Below are 6000 nucleotides of genomic sequence, written 5' to 3' on the forward strand. Positions count from 1 at the left end.
GTAACTTCTCTATTGGAAACCCCTCACTATCTTCACTTTTGAATTTTGTCAACGGATTAATATATTAATTAATTCCACAATCAATTTTACGATCAGTTTACGGTCACAAGCTTCGCCCTTCAACTATCACTAACAGTTCTTCCTTTTATCTGCCAAGGGTGCAAAATGCTTATCAGTGAATGAGAACGTGCGATGTAACTCCTAACCGATTCCAAAGGCGTGTGAGCACGCGTTCGACTGACTGAGAAGGCACGTCAGTGAATTTAGTGGAACGATATCTCTGACAGGTCATTGAGAGAGCAAGGGTCAATAGCTTTATCTCCACGCCTTTCCTCTCTTCTTTTTATTCGTCTCTTTCTCCCTTGCTACATATTATACTCATCCGATTCTGAAATCTCGCTTTAATAGAGATAGAGTTATATTCGAAAAAACTAGAAACCTTGAGTGAAAAACCCAGTAAAAATCAGTTTTTTATTTTGACCCTGAAAGTTTTTTATTCGGGGAATATATTACATTATTGTACTAGAATTCAGTTTTTGCATATATTCAAAAGATTTCTGTACAAAGATATAGCTGTAAATAATCAAAATGTAATACAACGATTAAGTGACGGTGGTCAAAGATAGATGTCTTATTAGATCCGTTTCAAAAAGATTTTTATCTTTATATCTTTTTTCAGAATTTTGATAAAAAATCATTTTTTCATAATAAAATTAATTTTTTATTCAGTTTTTTTATTTTAAAATAATAAAGAATAAAAAATCTGTTTTTTTCATCTCTTTTACATCACATATACACATTGCACACATTGCAATATGAGTAACTTCAATGATAAATTTTCCAGCTGCAGTAGACATGAAATATTTAAGATTTCTATTCTGCAACAGATTTGTTTTAGAAACTGTTTCCACTTTTGAGAACGCCTAGTGTCGGAATTTAAACATGTATTTTGTTCTAGGAATAAGCTGTAATATTTTTTCTTTATATAAAAAATAATGTGTTCTCAAAATATTATAAAAGTAATGTGTCCCCAGAATATTATATTCAAAATAGATATATTATTGGGTCCAGAAAGTTCATGCTGATGTTGAAGGAAAATTGAAATGCAGAAAATTTTTATTTAATAAACGTATACTAAAATTTAAATTTTAGTCGGCACGAACTTTCTGGACGACCCAATATTTATATATTTGTTAAACAATTTTTTTTTAATGAAAGAGAGATTTTTATAGTCGAGTAATACTTAATCTGTGAAATAAATAACACAAAATCCTGATCTGTAATAGCTCGACTAGTTTTATTATGCAAATTCGATACAATTATTGATACAGTAAAGAAATAATTATGTAAATATATTATTATATAAATTCCTGGTTAATATAATCAATATTCATATAAAATTATGAAAATTATCCAATATTATCCAATATTATCAAAATCCATTATTTATGAGAAAAGTGTGAAATTGTTAAAATTAAAAATTAATAAATTCATTAAGGATAATTCAAAATATATTTTTAATACTTTAGTTAATTTCATACATAAAGAAATCACATTGTTATTTAGTCGCTTAAAAAAATAATGCAAACAAAGGAATTTACGTTGTTTTCAAGCTTGATTGAACCTCAAAATAATCAGTTTTTATATCCGGTTTGTGTTCCAACCTTAATAGCATTGTTCCGGATGATAAATGAATTTCTATTGCGCCGTAACAGCTGAAATGCATACTCTGCAACTAATTCAACGCAACATCTGTTGCCATTAGTTTAAATTATACATATTTGACATTATACATATTGTTAAATTAATATAAACTATTTGCTTTTTGACGAAAGAATATGTGGGAAAGGCTACACGATAAATTTCGGATATACGGATTAAAATATAGCAATTAGTGCATAAATCATACAATATGTGAAATGCCGATTTGAACCGAGCATCAGCTATACATATATATGCGAAATTATTAGAAATTTATTAGAAATTTACAAAAATGTCTTTAAAAATTATAAACGTTTCGATCTTCAGTTTTGGATCATCATCGGTATATTCGTAATAATTTCTCGTGTATTCGATTTCTTGAACAAATCCGTGACACAGAAAGATGTCGTAGTCGCTTTCTATTTTTGTCTTGATTGCGAATTAATGAGATATGATGAATCGTAATCACCGAAATCATATGCCATCATTACACTTGCAGGTTTAATAAGATAACATATATCGATGTTGATGACTCGTCTAACACACAAATGACACATATCATCAACATCGACATATGTTATCTCATTAAACCTGCAAATGTAATGATGACATATGATTTCGGTGATTATGATTCATTATATCTCATTAATTCGTAATTAAGATAAAAATGGAAAGGGCCCCTCAGACACTGGACGCCTGCGATTACGATACTTCCGTACCGCATGGACGCGCGTCCAGACGAATAAAGGGACTGTAAATAATATAATACACTTGCACAGTCAAATCCGGAAACGCTTTTCAAAAATATGATTGAGGTAATATTCGAAGCGAGATGAGACACAGTCCGAGTAATCTTACGAGACTCCAGGATGCTAGAAAGTCTATTATTCTCACTATTTTGCACTCATATAGCGCATATCTTCAAAGAATGTTCGATCACGTAACTTTTCCTCTAGGATAGAAACGTGAAAAGTAAAAATATTTTTTGTATATGTGTATTATATATATTTTTATGAACTTTTTTAAAGTTCATTCTTTCTTGTGGACTTTTAAATTAAATTAATTAATTATATTAGTTTAAATGGAAAATCCGATTGAAAATCATGAAGAAGCATAAAATTATGTGTTTAAAGAGTTTCTAGATCTATGATCACTACCTAATTTTAAATTCGGGTACCTGAAATTTACGGTATCCGAACATTACAAACATTCGGGTTCCGACTCGATTCCGGAAAAAAATTCTCGACCCGATCCGAATTCGAACTCTCGGGTACTTGCACGCCTCTAATAAATGTGTATAAATATTCATAACATGTATAATTGTATATGAAATATGTCCATATATCCTTCTTTCTTTTATAAAATTACTTTTTAGTGTAATAGAAATAATAATGTGAAAACATAAAAAATAATTAAAAGGATTATTAATTTCCGCATTGTTTGTTTTAGAAAAAAATAAGTTTGGAAAAATGTAAAAAAAATTGTATATACATAATTATGCATAATTTTATATATAATTATACATAAATCATTTTTTACATTTCTTCAATTTTTTCTAAAACAAATAGTGCGAAAATTATCTTTTTAATTATTTTTAATGTTTTTACATTACTATTATTATTCTATTATTATTCTATTATATACTAAAAAGTAATTTTATAAAAAAAAAGGATGTATGAATATATTTTATATATAATTATACATATTTATACATGCATGAAAAATTTTTCTGGGCAGTGACGAAAGTATCCTTGGAGCAGTAATTCTTGAGATACATTGTGACACATTTATTTTTGTTTATTTCGTCTTCATACTCTGTTATCATTGTTTTTTTATTGATTATTAAGCATGGTTCGACAGAGAAAAAAGATAGAGAAAAAAAGACATATATATGATTTTACTAAAACCCATTATGAATGGAATAAAAAGCCAATGATTTGTTGTTAATTTTTCTCTCAACTTTAAACTAATAGTCAATTTTAAATTATAGTCAAAGAAGCTTTTAATATGTTTAAGTTAAGAAAGTTCTATAAAAATTTGGTTTTGTAACTATTTCTATGGGTAAAAAAGACATCTTATTTTTATTTTGACTTTTTATTGTAATATTTTAATATATTTTTAATATTTGTCATATGTTTATTATTTTAATATATTTTATTAAGACTGAGCCAGAAAGCTTGTAATCTAAGTGATTAATATAAGCTCATTATAATATTAATTTTTTATACATTTTTTACATACCTATTTATGCTGTGTTTATATGTCTTATAGTGAAAATTTTATTTTTAATATTAAAACAACTTAAAAATTTTATTTTTGATTTCGCATTGTGCAAGTTTTAAAGATACAATAATAAACCTTCAAACTTATTAAAATGATTTTCTTTTGGTCTTGTAACACTCAATCTTGAACTAGTCATATACTGTTCCAGATCTGTCACATAGTACCCCACATGTAGGCAGTTATTCCTCAAGTGTTTACAAAGATTAAAATTTGGAAAAATTACTAATTGTTCTTTGTTGAAAGGGAAATCTTATCTCTAAAAATTGAAATATTCTTTTACAAGCAAGAGCGAAAAGAAAAAATTTATCACAATGTGTCTCCTACATGCTTATATGCATAAAAATTGTCACTTTTCACGTTTTTCGCTTTAGGGAAAAAGTTATATAACCGATTATACTTACCATGAAGCATCCTACAGGTGTTCTTAAAGGACACATTATTAAAGTATACTGTGTGGATTGTCATTTTTAAAATTGTTACTTTCTCTAGTACTAAAAATTGTTCTCTATAGTTCTCTATAGTAATAGTACTGTCTTTTAAAATAAAATCATCTGCAGATTCGGTCTTTTGAAGATTTTTGTCTGTCTGTACCAGAGATTCGTTTAAAAAGCTGAATCTCCGGCTGGAAACTGGAGAAGTGACAATTATGATTCTCGATTTTGCATGGATTTTACAAGGATTGTATTTATCCTTATTCATCTATTTATACATACACGTATATTCAACTACTGGCTATTAAAAATAAAAATAAAAGCAGACTCGTTAAGAAGATTAGATGATCACCAAAAAAAGAAGAATAAGACCAAGTTTACTCTTTAAATTCTTTAGAACATAGAATATTAATCTAAGCCAATTTTGAAAAAAAAGTGGCTCAATTTTCAATTTTTAAGAGTGAGATTTTGCTTATCAGAGCTTTTATTCTAAAAGGATTAGAGAGTATATGCAGGCAAAAAAGGTGTTGTCTGGTTCAGGTACGAAATTATACCTGAATAAAGCTTTTCCCACTGCAAGTCTCGCTATATCTTTTCATTCAGCGATTGGTCGATTAGTTCATACTGTCAGAAGAGAAAGGAAAACTTGAAGCAGTGCAGTTCTATGTGCCATCTCACAATTAGTTTCATATGAGGTCTTTTTTTTTAGCTGAAGTTCTTGCACAATCTCTTTTTCCTTTTCTTTCCGTTTCTTTTCATTGGAGAGGAAAAGAGAAAAGATAAATCATGCAAGAAGTTCAGCTAAAAAGAACAGGCCTGGTTTCATATCTAGAACAGACTAGTGTATTTGCTTTCCGCTGTACGAATTCGTTATATACGCGTGAAGTTTATTTTTATATGTATGATATTTATAACAGTTTCTCCGAAAAGAATTTTCTCAGAAGAATTCGATATGAGTGTATAAATTAGTATTCATATATAGTTGATTCTTATACATATTTAAGTCTGTCTTAAGATGTTATAAGTCAATCATAAAGTCATAACATTTTAAGACATTAAAATGATCTTAATATCATAATAATATGTATGTAAGTATATAATAATCAGGGAATTTAATAAATGGCGGGAAATTTAAATCGACATACCATAAATTAAATCATACACATGAAATATTTAAATCTTGACATACTATAAACACCGTAATCGTTTCATCGTAGCATTTCCCCAAGGATTCCTTCATTTGCGCTCGTATAAGTATAATACATCCGCATCTTCTCGAAGCAGTGAGCTGAATGCGGTGAAAAAATATCCTCACGGTCGTGATGATGTATCACCCCGCGGATGTGTTCGTAATTATGATCACGTGACACAGTGGTTGTGTTATTTATAGACACGAGTCTATCAAGTTTTGGCATACGCGCATGTGCGCGCGTACGCTTTGCGCACGTGTGTATGTCATTACCGTACCGTATGATCGGATACTACCACATTTGTGCATGATGAGTGCTCGAAGAGTTTTTTCGTGACAAGCGCTAGAGTGTGTTGCTGGAACATGTGATGAGAGTCTATCCAGGTCGGTCGCTTT

Source organism: Atta cephalotes, assembly GCF_000143395.1.
Source record: "Atta cephalotes unplaced genomic scaffold scaffold00058, whole genome shotgun sequence".
NCBI lineage: Eukaryota > Metazoa > Arthropoda > Insecta > Hymenoptera > Formicidae > Atta > Atta cephalotes.